This window comes from Salmo trutta, chromosome 7, assembly GCF_901001165.1.
Source record: "Salmo trutta chromosome 7, fSalTru1.1, whole genome shotgun sequence".
Lineage (NCBI taxonomy): Eukaryota > Metazoa > Chordata > Actinopteri > Salmoniformes > Salmonidae > Salmo > Salmo trutta.
In genome coordinates, this window is record NC_042963.1 from 54848531 (window position 1) to 54871481 (window position 22951).

General features: G+C 41.3%; 1 protein-coding gene and 1 long non-coding RNA gene across 2 annotated transcripts in view; both read right to left on the reverse strand.

Moving 5' to 3' along the window:
* Positions 1-11766, reverse strand: part of LOC115197702 (CD82 antigen) — a gene marked incomplete at its 3' end in the record, with an annotated part of 38145 nt that extends 26379 nt beyond the window's left edge. Inside the window, 1 exon segment of the mRNA XM_029759475.1 lies at positions 11662-11766.
* Positions 11767-20148: 8382 nt separating this feature from the next.
* Positions 20149-20853, reverse strand: LOC115197705 (uncharacterized). Its single transcript, XR_003879050.1, has 2 exons — positions 20752-20853; positions 20149-20664 (listed from the first exon to the last, which is right to left on the reverse strand). It is a non-coding gene; the product is annotated as an uncharacterized LOC115197705 (long non-coding RNA).
* Between the last annotated feature and the right edge of the window lie 2098 nt (positions 20854-22951).

The following is a 22951-nucleotide window of genomic DNA, read 5'->3' on the forward strand; positions in this document are numbered from 1 at the left end:
GAGAGAGAGAGAGGCCTGTAAAGAGGTTGCAACTCACTACAAGAATAAGGGATTGTAATAAGACACCCTTCCTGAGACAGAGTTGAACAAGGACCAGCTGAAAGACTAAATCAGACCGTGATGGTTATTTCGTCATCACAGTCGGTGACGGGGACCTACAGTATACGAAAGCGTTTACTACCGTCACCATAGCAACCCCGTAACCAGGATCAACTGTTTAAATTACCACGGTTACGAACTACTCCAAGTACACTGGAAGAAGCTAAACATTCGGGAGAAATATTCAACAAATAGCGGACGCCATATCACACGCCAAGCACAGTACAACAGCTACAGATGTCAGGTTATTATGGAAAATACTATTTTCTTCCTGTGAAAAACGCTAAGCAGAAATCAACAGCTGTCAGAACCATCTGTTTGTGTAACAACCATAGACCTGCATTAGATCCTATTACTATGATAACAACCTCTAACGTTCATTCACAACTCGTTTCCCCAACTACAACATAGCTCTGTGCAGCTCCACGTGTTTCCACACTCTCCCTCCCTCTCCCCTCCCCCTCTCCCTCCCTCCCTCCCTCTCTCTCTCCCCTCCCTCTCTCTCCCTCGCTCCCTCCCTCCCTCCCTCCCTCCCTCCCTCCCTCTCTCTCTCTCTCTCTCTCTCTCCTCCTCCCTCCCCCTCCCTCCCTCTCTCTCTCCCTCCCTCCCTCCCTCTCCCTCCCTCTCTCTCCCTCCCTCCCTCCCTCCCTCCCTCCCTCCCTCTCTCTCTCTCTCTCTCTCTCTCTCTCTCTCTCTCTCTCTCTCTCTCCCTCCCTCCCTCCCTCCCTCCCTCCCCTACAGTGTCCTATTAAGAGACACGACAGTGTGACTGTGAAACTGTTTTTCCATAGAGAAACCTGTATGCTCAACATAGTACTGTGGTTAACAGCTCTCCGCCCCCTAGGGCCTAACAGTCTCTATGGAACTGGAAGCAGGCTAGATTTCACATCCTGCTGCTGCTGCTGCTGCAATAAATAAATACAAATATTCTAAACAGTAGAGAAGTCTACAGGAATGGAACGTCGCATTCAAATATAGGGCTCATATTTAAATAGGGTTCTATAGGGCCCTGGTCTAGAGTAGTACACTATATAGGGAATAGGGTTCTATAGGGCCCTGGTCTAAAGTAGTGCACTATATAAAGAATAGGGTTCTATAGGGCCCTGGTCTAAAGTAGTGCATTATATAGGGAATAGGGTTCTATAGGGCCCTGGTCTAAAGTAGTGCACTATATAGGGAATAGGGTTCTATAGGGCTCTGGTCTAAAGTAGTGCACTATATAAAGAATAGGGTTCTATAGGGCCCTGGTCTGAAGTAGTGCACTATATATAGGGAATAGGGTTCTATAGGGCCCTGGTCTAAAGTAGTGCACTATATAGGGAATAGGGTTCTATAGGGTCCTGGTCTAAAGTAGTGCACTATATAGGGAATAGGGTTCTATAGGGCTCTGGTCTAAAGTAGTGCACTATATAGGGAATAGGGTTCTCTATAGGGCTCTGGTCTAAAGTAGTGCACTATATATAGGGAATAGGGTTCTCTATAGGGCTCTGGTCTAAAGTAGTGCACTATATATAGGGAATAGGGTTCTATAGGGCTCTGGTCTGAAGTAGTGCACTATATATAGGGAATAGGGTTCTATAGGACCCTGGTCTAAAGTAGTGCACTATATAGGGAATAGGGTTCTATAGGGCCCTGGTCTAAAGTAGTGCACTATATAGGGAATAGGGTTCTATAGGGCTCTGGTCTAAAGTAGTGCACTATATAGGGAATAGGGTTCTATAGGGCTCTGGTCTAAAGTAGTGCACTATATAGGGAATAGGGTTCTACAGGGCCCTGGTCTAAAGTAGTGCACTATATAGGGAATAGGGTTCTATAGGGCTCTGGTCTAAAGTAGTGCACTATATAGGGAATAGTGTTCCATTTGGGACACAACTGGAAGTAGGCTAGGTTCATTCTAGGTTCATTCCAGCTTAAGTCTAGCTTAATTCTAGGTTAATTCTCAGTGTCTCCTCCTCCAACACACACCAAAAGAAAACATTCTGCATCACCAGTCCTTTTCCTGACACCACTGAATGTAGCCTACGTCTGGCTATAAGCAGCCATTGTGGTTATTTGAAGAGCCTGAACCTATCATTTGAGGAGAAAAAAACAACAACAAAAAACAAGCTCCATGTATCAGATGACAAGCAACCACCACAGCAAACTCCCAGTCAGACTATCCTACCACCACAGGAAACTCCCAGTCAGACTATCCTACCACCACAGGAAACTCCCAGTCAGACTATCCTACCACCACAGGAAACTCCCAGTCAGACTAGCCTACCACCACAGGAAACTCCCAGTCAGACTAGCCTACCACCACAGGAAACTCCCAGTCAGACTATCCTACCACCACAGGAAACTCCCAGTCAGACTAGCCTACCACCACAGGAAACTCCCAGTCAGACTAGCCTACCACCACAGGAAACTCCCAGTCAGACTAGCCTACCACCACAGCAAACTCCCAGTCAGACTAGCCTACCACCACAGGATACAGTCAGACTAGTCTACCACCACAGGAAACTCCCAGTCAGACTAGCCTACCACCACAGGATACTCCCAGTCAGACTAGCCTACCACCACAGGAAACTCCCAGTCAGACTAGCCTACCACCACAGGAAACTCCCAGTCAGACTAGCCTACCACCACAGGATACTCCCAGTCAGACTAGCCTACCACCACAGGAAACTCCCAGTCAGACTAGCCTACCACCACAGGATACTCCCAGTCAGACTAGCCTACCACCACAGGAAACTCCCAGTCAGACTAGCCTACCACCACAGGAAACTCCCAGTCAGACTAGCCTACCACCACAGGATACTCCCAGTCAGACTAGCCTACCACCACAGGAAACTCCCAGTCAGACTAGCCTACCACCACAGGATACTCCCAGTCAGACTAGCCTACCACCACAGGAAACTCCCAGTCAGACTAGCCTACCACCACAGCAAACTCCCAGTCAGACTAGCCTACCACCACAGGAAACTCCCAGTCAGACTAGCCTACCACCACAGCAAACTCCCAGTCAGACTAGCCTACCACCACAGGAAACTCCCAGTCAGACTAGCCTACCACCACAGCAAACTCCCAGTCAGACTAGCCTACCACCACAGGATACTCCCAGTCAGACTAGCCTACCACCACAGGATACTCCCAGTCAGACTAGCCTACATATCAATCCAAACAGACAGGCAGGTAGCCTAGTGGTTAGAGTGGAGGGGCGGCAGGTAGTCTAGTGGTTAGAGTGTAGAGGCGGCAGGTAGCCTAGTGGTTAGAGTGGAGGGGCGGCAGGTAGCCTAGTGGTTAGAGTTAAGGGGCAGCAGGTAGCCTAGTGGTTAGAGTGGAGGGGCGGCAGGTAGCCTAGTGGTTAGAGTGGAGGGGCGGCAGGTAGCCTAGTGGTTAGAGTGGAGGGGGGGCAGGTAGCCTAGTGGTTAGAGTGGAGGGGCGGCAGGTAGCCTAGTGGTTAGAGTGTAGGGGAGGCAGGTAGCCTAGTGGTTAGAGTGGAGGGGAGGCAGGTAGCCTAGTGGTTAGAGTGTAGGGGAGGCAGGTAGACTAGTGGTTAGAGTGGAGGGGAGGCAGAGAGCCTAGTGGTTAGAGTGGAGGGGAGGCAGGTAGCCTAGTGGTTAGAGTGGAGGGGAGGCAGGTAGCCTAGTGGTTAGAGTGGAGGGGAGGCAGGTAGCCTAGTGGTTAGAGTGTAGGGGAGGCAGGTAGACTAGTGGTTAGAGTGGAGGGGAGGCAGAGAGCCTAGTGGTTAGAGTGGAGGGGAGGCAAGTAGCCTAGTGGTTAGAGTGGAGGGGCGGCAGGTAGCCTAGTGGTTAGAGTGGAGGGGAGGCAGGTAGCCTAGTGGTTAGAGTGGGGGCGGCAGGTAGCCTAGTGGTTAGAGTGGAGGGGAGGCAGGTAGCCTAGTGGTTAGAGTGGAGGGGAGGCAGACAGCCTAGTGGTTAGAGTGGAGGGGCGGCAGGTAGCCTAGTGGTTAGAGTGGAGGGGCGGCAGGTAGCCTAGTGGTTAGAGTGGAGGGGCGGCAGGTAGCCTAGTGGTTAGAGGGGAGGGCCGGCAGGTAGCCTAGTGGTTAGAGGGGAGGGGCGGCAGGTAGCCTAGTGGTTAGAGTGGAGGGGAGGCAGGTAGCCTAGTGGTTAGAGTGGGGGCGGCAGGTAGCCTAGTGGTTAGAGTGGAGGGGAGGCAGGTAGCCTAGTGGTTAGAGTGGAGGGGAGGCAGACAGCCTAGTGGTTAGAGTGGAGGGGCGGCAGGTAGCCTAGTGGTTAGAGTGTAGGGGAGGCAGGTAGCCTAGTGGTTAGAGTGGAGGGGAGGCAGGTAGCCTAGTGGTTAGAGTGTAGGGGAGGCAGGTAGCCTAGTGGTTAAAGTGGAGGGGAGGCAGAGAGCCTAGTGGTTAGAGTGGAGGGGCGGCAGGTAGCCTAGTGGTTAGAGTGGAGGGGAGGCTGACAGCCTAGTGGTTAGAGTGGAGGGGCGGCAGGTAGCCTAGTGGTTAGAGTGGAGGGGCGGCAGGTAGCCTAGTGGTTAGAGTGTAGAGGCGGCAGGTAGCCTAGTGGTTAGAGTGGAGGGGCGGCAGGTAGTCTAGTGGTTATAGTGTAGAGGCGGCAGGTAGCCTAGTGGTTAGAGTGGAGGGGCGGCAGGTAGCCTAGTGGTTAGAGTGGAGGGGCGGCAGGTAGCCTAGTGGTTAGAGTGGAGGGGCGGCAGGTAGCCTAGTGGTTAGAGTGGAGGGGCGGCAGGTAGCCTAGTGGTTAGAGTGGAGGGGGTCAGGTAGCCTAGTGGTTAGAGTGGAGGGGCGGCAGGTAGCCTAGTGGTTAGAGTGGAGGGGAGGCAGGTAGCCTAGTGGTTAGAGTGTAGGGGAGGCAGGTAGCCTAGTGGTTAGAGTGGAGGGGAGGCAGGTAGCCTAGTGGTTAGAGTGTAGGGGAGGCAGGTAGACTAGTGGTTAGAGTGGAGGGGAGGCAGAGAGCCTAGTGGTTAGAGTGGAGGGGAGGCAGGTAGCCTAGTGGTTAGAGTGGAGGGGAGGCAGGTAGCCTAGTGGTTAGAGTGGAGGGGAGGCAGGTAGCCTAGTGGTTAGAGTGGAGGGGAGGCAGACAGCCTAGTGGTTAGAGTGGAGGGGCGGCAGGTAGCCTAGTGGTTAGAGTGGAGGGGCGGCAGGTAGCCTAGTGGTTAGAGTGGAGGGGCGGCAGGTAGCCTAGTGGTTAGAGTGGAGGGGAGGCAGGTAGCCTAGTGGTTAGAGTGGAGGGGAGGCAGGTAGCCTAGTGGTTAGAGTGTAGGGGAGGCAGGTAGCCTAGTGGTTAGAGTGGAGGGGAGGCAGAGAGCCTAGTGGTTAGAGTGGAGGGGCGGCAGGTAGCCTAGTGGTTAGAGTGGAGGGGAGGCAGACAGCCTAGTGGTTAGAGTGGAGGGGCGGCAGGTAGCCTAGTGGTTAGAGTGGAGGGGCGGCAGGTAGCCTAGTGGTTAGAGTGGAGGGGCGGCAGGTAGCCTAGTGGTTAGAGGGGAGGGCCGGCAGGTAGCCTAGTGGTTAGAGGGGAGGGGCGGCAGGTAGCCTAGTGGTTAGAGTGGAGGGGAGGCAGGTAGCCTAGTGGTTAGAGTGGGGGCGGCAGGTAGCCTAGTGGTTAGAGTGGAGGGGAGGCAGGTAGCCTAGTGGTTAGAGTGGAGGGGAGGCAGACAGCCTAGTTGTTAGAGTGGAGGGGCGGCAGGTAGCCTAGTGGTTAGAGTGGAGGGGCGGCAGGTAGCCTAGTGGTTAGAGTGGAGGGGCGGCAGGTAGCCTAGTGGTTAGAGTGTAGGGGAGGCAGGTAGCCTAGTGGTTAGAGTGTAGGGGAGGCAGGTAGCCTAGTGGTTAGAGTGTAGGGGAGGCAGGTAGCCTAGTGGTTAGAGTGGAGGGGCGGCAGAGAGCCTAGTGGTTAGAGTGTTGGGCCAGTAACCAAAAGGTTACTAGATCAAATCCCCGAGCTGACAAGGTAAAAAAATCTGTCGTTCTGCCCCTGAAGAAGGCAATTAACCCACTGTTTCCCGGTAGGCCGTCATTGTAAAATAAGGATTTATTCTTAACTGACTTGCCTAGTTAAATAAAAGTTACAGCACATTGGTAAAGGAGCAGGCTAGACCTACAGATGACTTCCTCTTCAAACCTGATCAATGTAACGATAGTCTGCTACACTCCATTGATTGTCAAACTGTCGCTGAACTTTGACCCAAACTGGCTTTGTATTAGAAGTAGCCTAATATTTAGCCGTGATTCTTGCCTCAAAGAGGACGAGCGAGTATGTGATGATGATCCTCACAAAGACGCTTCGACATACTACTGAGAAAAACCTTACGTAAATGTGATATTTCAGTTTTGTTTTTTAAATAATAAATGTGCAAAAATTACTAAAAACTTGTTTTTGCTTTGTCATTATGAGGCATTGTGATCGTTTTGTTTGCAGAGGAAAAATGCACGTGAACTGTTCTAGCATCTTCAAAGTGTGGCTCTGCAGAAAAACATTGTTTCATGTTCCATTTTTGTTTAGCATGGCGGAAATGATTTTGCCTTGGCACCATGCCACGGCTAAATGACTGCAGCAGGGACACTGCTATGACACTGAAGACAGAACAAGAACTGAAGCCAAAGAAGGCAGTACTCCCAATTCCCTATAGCAACATATCAAATCACCTTGTTGAACAAAACAGCAGTCATAAAGCAATCAGCTAGACCTATGAGTCACGTTAGGCCTGTAAGAACACTCACTGACTCAATTACTTCACTTTTCCTAAACAAGCCTGAAACCTTTAGTCAAAGTTATTTTACAGAAAACTAATGAACAAGAGACTTTCAGCATGCTTATTGGGAGTGGCACTCAACATGCTCGGCACTGACACAAACGACTGATGATTGGCTGAAAGAAGTTGATAGTAATAAGATTGTGAGAGCTGTTTTGTTAGACTTCAGTGCAGGTTTTGATGTCATTGATCATAACCTATCGCTGAAAAAAAACGTAGGTGTTATGGATTTGCATCCTCTGCCTTATCATGGATTGAGAGTTACCTATCTAATAGAACACAGAGTTACCTATCTAATAGAACACAGATTTACCTATCTATTAGCACACAGAGTTACCTATCTATTAGAACACAGAGTTACCTATCTAATAGAACACAGAGTTACCTATCTAATAGAACACAGAGTTACCTATCTAATAGAACACAGAGTTACCTATCTAATAGAACACAGAGTTACCTATCTAATAGAACACAGAGTTACCTATCTAATAGAACACAGAACACAGAGTTACCTATCTAATAGAACACAGAGTTACCTATCTAATAAAACACAGAGTTACCTATCTAATAGAACACAGAGTTACCTATCTAATAGAACACAGAGTTACCTATCTAATAGAACACAGAGGGGTTTCATTAATGGAAGCCTCTCTCATGCAAGTTCAGATGAGTGTGGTGTACCGCAGGGCAGCCGGCTAGGACCATTATTGTTTTCTGTTTTTACTAATGACATTCCACTGACCTGGAATAATGCCTGTGTGTGTATGTACGCTGACGACTCAACAGCATACACGTTGGCTGCAACAGTAAAATAATTAACAGCCTTAACATAGAGCTCCAGTCAGTTCTAGAATGGGTAACTAGCAATAGGTTTAACATAGAGCTCCAGTCAGTTCTAGAATGGGTAAGTAACAATAGATTTAACATAGAGCTCCAGTCAGTTCTAGAATGGGTAACTAACAATAGGTTTAACATAGAGCTCTAGTCAGTTCTAGAATGGGTAACTAACAATAGGTTTAACATAGAGCTCCAGTCAGTTCTAGAATGGGTAACTAACAATAGGTTTAACATAGAGCTCCAGTCAGTTCTAGAATGGGTAACTAACAATAGATTTAACATAGAGCTCCAGTCAGTTCTAGAATGGGTAACTAACAATAGGTTTAACATAGAGCTCCAGTCAGTTCTAGAATGGGTAACTAGCAATAGGTTTAACATAGAGCTCCAGTCAGTTCTAGAATGGGTAAGTAACAATAGGTTTAACATAGAGCTCCAGTCAGTTCTAGAATGGGTAACTAGCAATAGGTTTAACATAGAGCTCCAGTCAGTTCTAGAATGGGTAACTAGCAATAGGTTTAACATAGAGCTCCAGTCAGTTCTAGAATGGATAACTAGCAATAGGTTTAACATAGAGCTGCAGTCAGTTCTAGAATGGGTAACTAACAATAGGTTTAACATAGAGCTCTAGTCAGTTCTAGAATGGGTAAGTAACAATAGGTTTAACATAGAGCTCCAGTCAGTTCTAGAATGGGTAACTAACAATAGATTTAACATAGAGCTCCAGTCAGTTCTAGAATGGGTAAGTAACAATAGATTTAACATAGAGCTCCAGTCAGTTCTAGAATGGGTAAGTAACAATAGGTTTAACATAGAGCTCCAGTCAGTTCTAGAATGGGTAAGTAACAATAGATTTAACATAGAGCTCCAGTCAGTTCTAGAATGGGTAACTAACAATAGGTTTAACATAGAGCTCCAGTCAGTTCTAGAATGGGTAAGTAACAATAGCTTTAACATAGAGCTCCAGTCAGTTCTAGAATGGGTAACTAACAATAGGTTTAACATAGAGCTCCAGTCAGTTCTAGAATGGATAACTAACAATAGATTTAACATAGAGCTCCAGTCAGTTCTAGAATGGGTAAGTAACAATAGCTTTAACATAGAGCTCCAGTCAGTTCTAGAATGGGTAACTAACAATAGGTTTAACATAGAGCTCCAGTCAGTTCTAGAATGGATAACTAACAATAGGTTTAACATAGAGCTCCAGTCAGTTCTAGAATGGGTAAGTAACAATAGCTTTAACATAGAGCTCCAGTCAGTTCTAGAATGGATAACTAACAATAGGTTTAACATAGAGCTCCAGTCAGTTCTAGAATGGGTAACTAACAATAGGTTTAACATAGAGCTCCAGTCAGTTCTAGAATGGGTAACTAACAATAGGTTTAACATAGAGCTCCAGTCAGTTCTAGAATGGGTAAGTAACAATAGGTTTAACATAGAGCTCCAGTCAGTTCTAGAATGGATAACTAACAATAGATTTAACATAGAGCTCCAGTCAGTTCTAGAATGGGTAACTAGCAATAGGTTTAACATAGAGCTCCAGTCAGTTCTAGAATGGGTAACTAACAATAGGTTTAACATAGAGCTCCAGTCAGTTCTAGAATGGGTAACTAACAATAGGTTTAACATAGAGCTCCAGTCAGTTCTAGAATGGGTAACTAACAATAGGTTTAACATAGAGCTCCAGTCAGTTCTAGAATGGATAACTAACAATAGATTTAACATAGAGCTCCAGTCAGTTCTAGAATGGGTAACTAACAATAGGTTTAACATAGAGCTCCAGTCAGTTCTAGAATGGGTAACTAACAATAGGTTTAACATAGAGCTCCAGTCAGTTCTAGAATGGGTAACTAACAATAGGTTTAACATAGAGCTCCAGTCAGTTCTAGAATGGGTAAATAACAATAGATTTAACATAGAGCTCCAGTCAGTTCTAGAATGGGTAACTAACAATAGGTTTAACATAGAGCTCCAGTCAGTTCTAGAATGGATAACTAACAATAGATTTAACATAGAGCTCCAGTCAGTTCTAGAATGGGTAACTAACAATAGATTTAACATAGAGCTCCAGTCAGTTCTAGAATGGATAACTAACAATAGATTTAACATAGAGCTCCAGTCAGTTCTAGAATGGGTAACTAACAATAGGTTTAACATAGAGCTCCAGTCAGTTCTAGAATGGATAACTAACAATAGGTTGGTGCTAAATATCTCAACAACGAAAAGTATAATTTTTGGGACAAATCACTCGCTCAACGCTAAACCTCATTTAGATCTAGTATTGAATAATGTGTCCGTTTACCAAGTTGAGGAGACTAAACTGCTGGGTGTAACCCTAGATAGCAAGCTGTCATGATCAAAACATTTAGACTCAGTGGTTGTTAAAATGGGAAGAGGTCTGTCCACGATAGGACATTACTGTCCCTTCTTGACATCTCAAGTCGACCATGCCATGGTGCCAACCATTTAAAGTTCATATTTAGGAGAGTGGTTAGGCTACATTTCTCTATCCCTAGCCCTAAGCTTTAGAAGCTTTATAAGAAACCAAGTGGCGGGGCTGTTTTTTGGAATTACGTGTTGAGCCTTTAAGCCTAATATACAGTAGTCCTACTGTCCCAAACAAGAAAAGAGAAATGATAGTTCTGTTCGTGACCATCACCGAGGGTGGAAACTCACAACTTAGTTTAGATTTAGCCTGGTTTGTATCCCTTAGAGAACAAGCTACAGCCAGCAACAGGCTACGGCAAAGCACAGCACAGATCCTTATTTGAAAAACATTTTAAAAAAATAGTGAATGGTAGTGTGTGTGTGTGTAACTATGCACTGAGAAAACATGTACGGTCCTCTCGAAGCTGCCATATGTCACCACACAGAGACCAAGGGGTCGTATTTATATTTACAGCATGGCTCGTTTTGCATTGGCCTGGTTTCCCTCTTTAAAAAAGGTTTGGCATGGGGGCAGTTTCACACTGTGAAGTAAGCTTGTAGTAAGCTAGAGGGGGGCACACGAACAAACAAACAAACAAACACACACACACACAGTGGGGGCAATCCGATAGATGAAATCAGTGTGTGTTTTGTTTCTCAAACGGGGATACAGGGGTGCTACCCAGGATTACGACGGTGGTGTGTGTGTGTGAATAACGCTGTGGCAATAAATGAACAGCTACCCAATCAGCCTGGCTCAGCCTCAGCCCTGCTGTTAACCAAGACCACAGGAGCTCTGATGCCAAACTCTCTCACGCACACACACACACACACACACACACACACACACACACACTTAACATCGCTTCAGAGGGTGGGCTATAGAACAAACACACACCAATCTGACCTATATATAGACATCTGTGACTGAGTCTATTACCCTGGCAGGGTATACAACCCCCCCCCCAGGGTTAAAATCCCTTAATACCATGATAGTCCCCAGCTCTTTAACAGCAACAACTGTTGGCTCACAGGGAAAAGTGGAGGAGACATGGACGCAGAATCCCTTTACATTTGAGGATTATTGCGCCAAGCCTCCCAGTACAAGTCATTGAACGGTATGAGTCCGTCTACCATCCACTTCACTAAACAAGATTGAGATCATAACCATTGAGCAAAGGACCTAAAACATCACTCTTTTTTTAAAGTGTCAGTGATGGATTAATAATTCAGATAGCTAGTATAGAAATATGTCTAGTATAATCAAGCAATAAGACCCGTAGCCAGAACTTAAGACTCCATTTTACTGAGCAAATTCGCCCTAAAGTTACCAGGTTCTCTTTTTTTTACAGTCACTAAAATATAATCTAACTACAGCTAAATAAAGTCCATTACCTAAATAAAAATAACTTTAGCTGACTTTACACTTAGCTTGTTATCAGGGCAAAAGTTATAGAAGTTCTACTTAGAACGCGAATAAAACGGGGGTAAAAGAAAAAGCAAGGAAACGTAGCACACCTCCGTCTACTAATATTAGATAACATCTAACAATCCTACAAATAAACAAATACTTACTTGTTGGTGTAAAATATGGAGTTAACGGTTAGCTGTAGCGGACCTCCGTCTTCTCGATTGTCCCGTTGTGTGTGTGACTGAACGGGATGTGTGTGGGCGAGAGAGAGAGAGAGAGAGAGAGAGAGGGAGAGAGAGAGAGAGAGAGAGAGAGACAGAGAGAGAGAGAGAGAGAGAGAGAGAGACGTGTGTGGGATGGGAAAGCGTGGTAGACCGCCACCATGCGGTAGACATAGGTTACTTCCTTAATAAATCAATTTACTGCTCGAAAATAAAATCGTATTATTATTATTATTATAGGCCTACGCAACACAAATGTTTTTCTCTGCAAATAAATAGTTATTACAATTAACATAAGAATTTAAATGTTTCCATTTCATGTTGTTCTTACTGTTCTATAAATAAAACTATAAGATTATTTTGTGTAGGTTAGGGCCTTTAAAAATGTAGAAATAAGCCTACTCTTGTTCATGTATGAGTCGTTAAAAAATTCTCACTTTATATTTAATATAATCACTCTTACATAAATCATCTATATTTAAAGTGCATACGACATGATAGTACCACATTCCTATAGCTGGTATTATAAGGTATGTAAAATATTCCACCATGACTATAAAAAAATAAAATAATCAGGCTTCATGACATTGTAAACAGCAACCTCACGCACACACACACACACACTGTACCATCTAAAATCGCCATCAAAAATATTTCATTTTTCAACTGTTTGAAGCTGGTGTACAAGAGTAAAATAAGCAAAAATGAAACTTCAGCTTATATCTCAAAGTGCTGTACAGAAACAAAAGACTATAACAGAACATGGCCAAGATGTTCAAATGTTCATAGATGACCAGCAGGGTGAAATAATAATAATCATCACAGTGGTTGTCGAGGGTGCAATTAAACTCCTGTTTTTGCAGGCCACACCAGGCAGGTCACATTATGATGGCTTGCAGAGTGATGTGTAATTTCTAATGGAATCCAGTCAGAGTTAGGATATCCCCCCAAAAAATTTAACTTTTAAAATCACCCTCAACCTGAATTTAGAATGACTGTCAAGGTAATGAAAGTTTATAAATGAGACAACCTAAACCATAGAAACTAGAACAACCAGCTCAGTAACGGCAGCAATAAGGCCAACTGCTAACCGATTGGATTCGTTTAGAAAAATCTAAAATGTGTGTTATTTATCATATTTTTATTTAAATGTATGTACACATGCTGATTTGACAGGAGAAACTGCACCTTCAAGAGGAACATCCCTACTATGCATCCATCATTTGAACACAGACACACATTTACATTAATAACTTGATGGCAGAAAATGGAACAGTACTAACAACAACAACAGTAGTAACAGTAGTAACAATAGTAGTAACAGTAGTAGCAATAGTAACAACAACAGTAGTAACAGTAGAACAGTAGTAACAGTAGTAACAGTAGAACAGTAGTAACAGTAGTAACAGTAGTAACAGTAACAGTAGTAACAACAGTAACAGTAGTAACAGTAGAACAGTAGTAACAGTAGTAACAGTAACAGTAGTAACAACAGTAACAGTAACAGTAACAGTAACAGTAGTAACAGTAACAGTAGTAACAGTAACAGTAGTAACAGTAACAGTAGTAACAACAGTAACAGTAGTAACAGTAGTAACAACAGTAACAGTAGTAACAGTAGTAACAATAGTAGTAACAGTAGTAGCAGTAACAGTAGTAACAACAGTAACAGTAACAGTAGTAACAGTAACAGTAGTAACAGTAACAGTAGTAACAACAGTAACAGTAGTAACAGTAGTAACAACAGTAACAGTAGTAACAACAGTAACAGTAGTAACAGTAGTAACAATAGTAGTAACAGTAGTAGCAATAGTAACAACAACAGTAGTAACAGTAGAACAGTAGTAACAGTAGTAACAGTAACAGTAGTAACAACAGTAACAGTAACAGTAGTAACAGTAACAGTAGTAACAGTAACAGTAGTAACAGTAACAGTAGTAACAACAGTAACAGTAGTAACAACAGTAGTAACAACAGTAACAGTAGTAACAGTAGTAACAGTAGTAACAACAGTAGTAACAGTAGTAACAGTAGTAACAGTAGTAACAGTAGTAACAACAGTAACAGTAGTAACAGTAGTAACAACAGTAGTAACAGTAGTAACAGTAGTAACAACAGTAGTAACAGTAACAGTAGTAACAACAGTAGTAACAACAGTAGTAACAACAGTAGTAACAACAGTAGTAACAGTAACAGTAGTAACAACAGTAACAGTAGTAACAACAGTAGTAACAGTAGTAACAGTAGTAACAGTAGTAACAACAGTAGTAACAACAGTAACAGTAGTAACAACAGTAGTAACAGTAGTAACAGTAACAACAGTAACAGTAGTAACAGTAGTAACAGTAGTAACAACAGTAGTAACAGTAGTAACAGTAGTAACAGTAGTAACAGTAGTAACAACAGTAGTAACAGTAGTAACAGTAGTAACAACAGTAGTAACAACAGTAGTAACAACAGTAACAACAGTAGTAACAGTAACAGTAACAACAGTAGTAACAGTAGTAACAGTAACAACAGTAGTAACAGTAGTAACAGTAGTAACAACAGTAGTAACAGTAGTAACAGTAGTAACAGTAGTAACAACAGTAGTAACAGTAGTAACAGTAGTAACAACAGTAGTAACAGTAGTAACAACAGTAGTAACAACAGTAGTAACAGTAACAACAGTAGTAACAACAGTAGTAACAACAGTAGTAACAACAGTAGTAACAACAGTAGTAACAACAGTAGTAACAACAGTAGTAACAGTAACAACAGTAACAGTAGTAACAGTAGTAACAACAGTAGTAACAACAGTAGTAACAGTAACAACAGTAACAGTAGTAACAGTAGTAACAACAGTAGTAACAACAGTAGTAACAGTAACAACAGTAACAGTAGTAACAGTAACAGTAACAACAGTAACAGTATTAACAGTAGTAACAACAGTAGTAACAACAGTAGTAACAGTAGTAACAGTAGTAACAACAGTAGTAACAGTAGTAACAGTAGTAACAGTAGTAACAACAGTAGTAGTAACAGTAGTAACAACAGTATTAACAGTAGTAACAGTAGTAACAACAGTATTAACAGTAGTAACAGTAGTAACAACAGTATTAACAGTAGTAACAGTAGTAACAACAGTAACAGTAGTAACAACAGTAGTAACAACAGTAGTAACAGTAGTAACAACAGTAGTAACAGTAGTAACAGTAGTAACAACAGTAGTAACAGTAGTAACAGTAACAGTAGTAACAGTAGTAACAGTAGTAACAGTAGTAACAACAGTAGTAACAACAGTAGTAACAGTAGTAACAGTAGTAACAACAGTAGTAACAGTAGTAACAACAGTAGTAACAGTAGTAACAACAGTAGTAACAGTAGTAACAGTAGTAACAACAGTAGTAACAGTAGTAACAACAGTAGTAACAGTAGTAACAGTAGTAACAACAGTAGTAACAGTAGTAACAGTAACAGTAGTAACAGTAGTAACAGTAGTAACAGTAGTAACAACAGTAGTAACAGTAGTAACAGTAGTAACAGTAGTAACAACAGTAGTAACAGTAGTAACAGTAGTAACAACAGTAGTAACAACAGTAGTAACAGTAGTAACAGTAGTAACAGTAGTAACAGTAGTAACAACAGTAGTAACAGTAGTAACAGTAGTAACAGTAGTAACAACAGTAGTAACAGTAGTAACAGTAGTAACAGTAGTAACAGTAGTAACAGTAGTAACAACAGTATTAACAACAGTAACAGTAGTAACAACAGTAGTAACAACAGTAGTAACAACAGTAGTAACAGTAGTAACAGTAGTAACAGTAGTAACAACAGTAGTAACAACAGTAACAGTAGTAACAGTAGTAACAGTAGTAACAACAGTAGTAACAGTAGTAACAGTAGTAACAACAGTAGTAACAGTAGTAACAGTAGTAACAGTAGTAACAGTAGTAACAGTAGTAACAGTAACAGTAGTAACAACAGTAGTAACAGTAGTAACAGTAGTAACAGTAGTAACAACAGTAGTAACAGTAGTAACAACAGTAGTAACAACAGTAACAGTAGTAACAGTAGTAACAACAGTAGTAACAACAGTAGTAACAGTAGTAACAGTAGTAACAACAGTAGTAACAGTAGTAACAGTAGTAACAGTAGTAACAGTAGTAACAGTAGTAACAGTAGTAACAGTAGTAACAACAGTAGTAACAGTAGTAACAGTAGTAACAGTAGTAACAACAGTAGTAACAGTAGTAACAACAGTAGTAACAACAGTAACAGTAGTAACAACAGTAGTAACAGTAGTAACAGTAACAGTAGTAACAGTAGTAACAGTAGTAACAACAGTAGTAACAGTAGTAACAACAGTAGTAACAGTAGTAACAGTAGTAACAACAGTAGTAACAGTAGTAACAGTAACAGTAGTAACAGTAGTAACAACAGTAGTAACAGTATTAACAGTAGTAACAACAGTAGTAACAGTAGTAACAGTAGTAACAACAGTAGTAACAACAGTAGTAACAGTAGTAACAGTAGTAACAGTAGTAACAACAGTAGTAACAGTAGTAACAACAGTAGTAACAACAGTAGTAACAGTAGTAACAACAGTAGTAACAGTAGTAACAACAGTAGTAACAGTAGTAACAGTAACAGTAGTAACAGTAGTAACAGTAGTAACAACAGTAGTAACAGTATTAACAGTAGTAACAACAGTAGTAACAGTAGTAACAGTAGTAACAACAGTAGTAACAACAGTAGTAACAGTAGTAACAGTAGTAACAGTAGTAACAACAGTAGTAACAACAGTAGTAACAGTAACAGTAGTAACAGTAGTAACAACAGTAGTAACAGTATTAACAGTAGTAACAACAGTAGTAACAACAGTAGTAACAGTAGTAACAGTAGTAACAACAGTAGTAACAGTAGTAACAGTAGTAACAGTAGTAACAACAGTAGTAACAGTAGTAACAACAGTAGTAACAGTAGTAACAACAGTAGTAACAGTAGTAACAACAGTAGTAACAACAGTAGTAACAGTAGTAACAGTAGAACATAGTAACAGGTAACAGTAGTAACAAACAGTCGTAACAGTAGTAACAGTAGTAACAGTACAACAGTAGTAACAACAGTAGTAACAGTAGTAAACAGTAGTAACAGTAGTAACAGTAGTAACAAACAGTAGTAACAACAGTAGTAACAGTAGTAACAGTAGTAACAGTAGTAACAACAGTAGTAACAGTAGTAACAGTAGTAACAGTAGTAACAGTAGTAACAACAGTAGTAACAACAGTAGTAACAGTAGTAACAGTAGTAACAACAGTAGTAACAACAGTAGTAACAGTAGTAACAGTAGTAACAGTAGTAACAGTAGTAACAACAGTAGTAACAGTAGTAACAGTAGTAACAACAGTAGTAACAACAGTAGTAACAGTAGTAACAGTAGTAACAGTAGTAACAGTAGTAACAGTAGTAACAACAGTAGTAACAGTAGTAACAGTAGTAACAGTAGTAACAACAGTAGTAACAACAGTAGTAACAGTAGTAACAGTAGTAACAGTAGTAACAGTAGTAACAGTAGTAACAACAGTAGTAACAGTAGTAACAGTAGTAACAGTAGTAACAACAGTAGTAACAGTAGTAACAACAGTAGTAACAGTAGTAACAGTAGTAACAGTAGTAACAGTAGTAACAACAGTAGTAACAGTAGTAACAGTAGTAACAACAGTAGTAACAGTAGTAACAACAGTAGTGAACAAGTAGTAAACAGTAGTAACCGTTAGTAACAGTAGTAACAACAGTAGTAACAGTACAGTACAACAGTTAGTAACAGTAGTAACCAGTAGTAACAGTAGTAACAACAGTAGTAACAGTAGTAACAGTTAGTAACAACAGTAGTAACAGTAGTAACAGTAGTAACAACAGTAGTAACAACAGTAGTAACACAGTAGTAACAGTAGTAACAGTAGTAACAACAGTAGTAACAGTAGTAACAACAGTAGTAACAACAGTAGTACACCAATCTATTTACAAATTGACCTGTTGCCAAATCCCTCTATTTGACTACTGCACTGTATTATTCTTCATGTGATGGAGAATAGTAAAAAATGCAATAGGCAAATGATAGGGCCAACATTTGGAAACAGGTTCCCTTATTGATAAAGGAACTAAAATGTAGTTTGTGTAATTATCTCCCTGTGTAAATAAAGGGGATTGCATTCTCTATTATTATATGACCAGGGAACAGATATTGACTTATAATTTGCAGCCACTCAGAGGTAATTACAGTCTGTAAGTTTATCTGAAACATGAATAATTTCGCCTTTTGTTTTCTCATACATTTTTTCCCCGTGCGTACAAAGTATCCCTTTTAGAGAAACAACAATAGGACATGCCGAGTGTCTATTAGGGCTGTGCTGTATGCAATCCCTGGGCCTGTCTGATGTTTTGTGCCGTTCTTCACCACAGAGCTATGGGCTATGCTTTTCATTTCCTCAGCCATAACAAAGCGATGCCTCCAGCCTCTCCTGTGGTAATAATAAATGATCATATTATGTCATAATAAGCAGTTTCCATGACCACTCCATTTTTGAAGGAGAATTTATTTATTTCTCTGGCCACCATTTTTTATTTTTACAGCTTTTTTTTTTGTGACAAATACATTTCACATACATGGTACTTTTATACAAAGTCGTTTATGTTTATATATATATATATATATATTACATTTTGGACAGATAATACATTTATAACCCTCTGCTACTCTCAGCCAATCTCAGCCTCTTTTGTTTTCCATGTGCCGCATATTTCAACTGTGCTGTGATGTCTAACATGAATTTTCAACCTTTCTAAAGGCATATTATCCACAGATTGTACGTTAAAGTTGAATATTTTTCCTAACAGTATTATTATTATTATATTGTTGATTGACTGACCATTACTGCTATTTGTAGGGTCCATTTTAAAAGATTGTGATTTTTCAGCCATTCCTGAATCTGTGACCAGGAACAACCTACATGGGGACAATATCAGAATAAATAATCTAACGATTCTGTTTTTTCACAGCAACATCTGCAGAGCTGAGACTGTTATATACCCCATGTACTGTATATAACAGTCTGTTGGTGGCCAAAATGTTGTATTATCATTTAAATAGAAAAAGGTGTTTTGTGTATCAGTTCAGTTGTTTTGTGTATCAGTTCATACAGTATACAGTGTTTTGTATACTGTTGTTTTGTGTTTTGTGTTTTGTGTATCAGTTCAGTTGTTTTGTGTATCAGTTCATACAGTATACAGTGTTTTGTATACAGTTGTTTTGTGTATCAGTTCAGTTGTTTTGTGTATCAGTTCATACAGTATACCATGCGCCATGGAATCGGTACATCGAACATTTCCTTCCAGCTATTTTGCAACCTGTATGGCGCAGCTGTAAAAAAATAAAAATTGTCTTCAAAAGGAAACTGGTATATTTTTCAATTTATGCCCCATCTTTTTAAGCCAATTTTGGTCTTTAAAAAGGTCCAATTGCAGCCATTTGTATCTCATCATATCATTACTGTGAATGTGTTCCATTAAAATGGTGAAAAGAAACAAATAATAGCTTCTTAGCAAAGAGCAATTTTTCTAGCAAGAATTTTGCTAGGACTGTCTGGGAGTGGTCTGAGTGCGGAGGGGAAAACTAGCTATTATTGCAAGAGGTTTGAATTTCACCTTCTCATAGATGTATTAGCTAATGTCACCAGGCAGGCCAAAACTCCATCCCACCAAAACAGGCAAACTTGTGTTTTTTTCCTTTTTCTTTTCAAAACAGCTCTTACACTAAAAAAGGCATTATCATAATTTCACAGTATTATTCCAACCTCATTGTGTGGAAATATATACAAAACATAGGAAAATCTCATTTTTGACTACACTGGACCTTTAATATATGGCAGACAAACAAGTTCCTTACCTTCTCCCCCTTCCACTTGCCTCCTCCATTTTTTTGCAGTAATGCAGCAATCAGTAGGTTGTAAATTTGGATCGAGAATGTTTTTTTTTTCATGTTTATTTTTATAAATCAGTATATTTGAGTTTAACCACAGGTTGTTGTTCTGTATTTTCTGGAGGATAACATGTAAATTGTTCACGATATGGTCCCGTGTGGCTCAGTTGGTAGAGCATGGTGTTTGCAACGCCAAGGTTGTGGGTTCGATTCCCACGGGGGACCAGTATGGAGAAAATTTTTTATGAAATGTATGCATTCACTACTGTAAGTCGCTCTGGATAAGAGCGTCTGCTAAATGTAAAATGTTTGAACAAGGTTTCATATTCAATTAACCAAAAATGTGAAGTTGTCATCGGTATAAAAAAAATAGGACATTTTTGAACAAAGGATGAACCTTTCTTAGTAATCTATTGGAATACCAGTTTATGCTTAAATATAACTTACATATGAGTGAAGCTTTTAGTGAGAGGTTTAATGCTTTTAATATATAATAAATTGTATCTTTGTATAGCATAAGAGATCTATCAATCATTTTAATGTGCACCCAAAAAAAAAACACAAAACATTGAAACTATTTAAAAAAAATTGACCTGCAATAGAGCATTCTGGGAAATATGATAATGATGGCCGTGGCTTTTGAGACTGACGTGCCTTCATATTCAAAGTATTGGATAAAACATTTTACCATTAAATTAGATGATCCTCTTATGTCTCCTAAAAGCTACTGAACAGTACCATGTGAGATCATTACATGTACCTCACAAGGTGTATTTTTTTAATATTTTCAGTACCCTAACCGTACCTTTTTTTTTCTCCCTGAAAGTGTACACACATTTCCTGCATAAGACCTTTTTTTCAGCATGCAGTGCACTTCAGCACCATCCACGCGAAGAACAAGCGCACGGAAGAAGGAGAGTAGTACATCTCATACTGCACAGGTAAACTTATACCCGAAGCACGTAATATACATCCCATACACCTTCCTGTAAAAAAAACAGGTCATATAATATAATTCATAATAGATCCATAAATGGTAGGTTCCCGTCAGAACAAACACACACCGATCTGACCTGATGATTGGATGCACAACAAAGGCTAAGATTACACATTTCATCTTCAGTTACCGTCTGTTTAGACATGTCGACGGAAAGGAACAAACACACACACACGCACGCACACTCACACTTCTCTTTAGTATTAGTTAACAGTTTGTTGATTCATTTCCGTTCAACGTGTGGTTTTTACCCACAGCTTCCTGTTTGCATAGTAACCACAAGCATATTGAAGGTAGGCTCTGTTGAATGCTTGGTTCCCAGAGCTGCCAACCAAGTCATAGAAGTGTGGTACTATCGGGGGCAAAACTGCAGTGAGTTAACTCCTCTCTGGTCTCCTTCCTGGGTTAAGTTGGGTGGGCATCCTCAGTGTGGCTACATCTGGGAAGGGAGGTGGAGGCTATGGAGTCTCTGGTCCAATTCAGGAAGTGTTACTGTGTTATTATGAAGTTGTTAATGTAGGCCCTTACTGTAATTGCTACTGTTTCAGTAAACAAAAAAAAATAAACAAAAAATCAAAAAAAGCTGTGTAGAAAGTCAGCATGTGAACTTTGAAACCTCATAGCTTTTGATTGAAAGTAGATCTGATTAGCCTATTGCTTTCCTGATGGGACTGTTCACATCATTTATATGTTTTAGAGTTGATGAAAAGCAAAGGAGAATTCAGAAACACTTATCAACTCTATACAGTAAAGGGTTGTTTTTTTTAAGGTCAAGCCATCACCACAGTGTGTGTGTGTGTGTGTGTGTGTGTGTGTGTGTGTGTGTGTGTGTGTGTGTGTGTGTGTGTGTGTTGCATGACGAGGCTCAAGTAGAACACATTTTACAACATATCACTAAAAGTATGTGGACACCTGGTCGTCGAACAACTCGTTCCAAAATCATGGGCATTAATATGGAGTTGGTCCCCCTTTGCTGCTATAACAGCCTCCACTCTTCTGGGAAGGCTTTCCACTAGATGTCAGAACATTGCTGCAGGGGGACTTGCTTCCGTTCAGCCACAAGAGCGTTAGTGAGGTCGGGCACTGATGTTGGGCGATTAAGCCTGGCTTGCAGTCGACGTTCCAATTCATGTCAAAATATGGGTTTGAGGTCAGTCAAGTTCTTCCACACCGATCTCGACAAACTATTTTGGACCTCACTTTGTGCACAGGGGCATTGTCATGCTGAAACAGGAAATGGCCTTCCCCAAACTGTTGCCACAACGTTAGAAGCACAGAATCGTCTAGAACGTAATTTTATTCTGTAGCGTTAAGATTTCCTTTCACTGGAACTAAGGGGCCTGAACCATGAAAAACAGCCCCAAAACATTACTTCTCCTCCACCAAACTTTACAGTTGGCACTATGCATTGGGGCAGGTAGCGTTCTCCTGGCATCTGCCAAACCCAGATTCTTCCGTCGGGACTGCCAGATGGTGAAGCGTGATTCATCACTCCAGAGAACGCGTTTCCACTACTACAAAGTCCAATGGCGGCGAGCTTTACATCACTCCAGCCGATGCTTGGCATTGCGCATGGTGATCTAAGGCTTGTGCGAGGCTAATCTGCCATGGAAACCATTTTCATTAAGTTCCCGACGAACAGTTATTGTGCTGACGTTGCTTCAAGAGGCCGTTTGGAGTGAGTGTTGCAACCGAGGACAGAGGAATTTGACACGCTATGTGCTTCAGCACTCGGCCGTCCCATTCTGTGATTTTGTGTGGACTATCACCTCGCGGCTGAGCCGTTGTTGCTCCTAGACGTTTTAGCACTTAACAATAACAGCACTTACAGTTGACCGGGACAGAAATTTTACAAACTGACTTGCTGGAAAGGTGGTATTATTGGACGGTGACACGTTGAAAGTCACTGAACTCTTCAGTAACACCATTCTATGTCTATGGAGATTGCATGGCTGCGTGCTCGATTTTATACCGCTGTCAGCAATGGGTGTGGCTGAAACAGCCGAATACACTAATTTGAAGAGGTGTCCATATACACAATATATACAAAAGTATAATTCATGACAAACAGGGTGCAAACCTGCCAGAATAAAACAGGACAGGAGGCTCCAAAATGAACAAATGTTTTCTTTATTTCAAACTAAAACAATGGAAATCCGTAACATAATTCTAATTTGAGGTACAATATAATGCGTCCACATAAAAAAAAACTAAAATCAACAGTATTGATCTTATTCTGTCAGCTGAAAGCACTGGGTCGGCTGAAAGCACTGGGT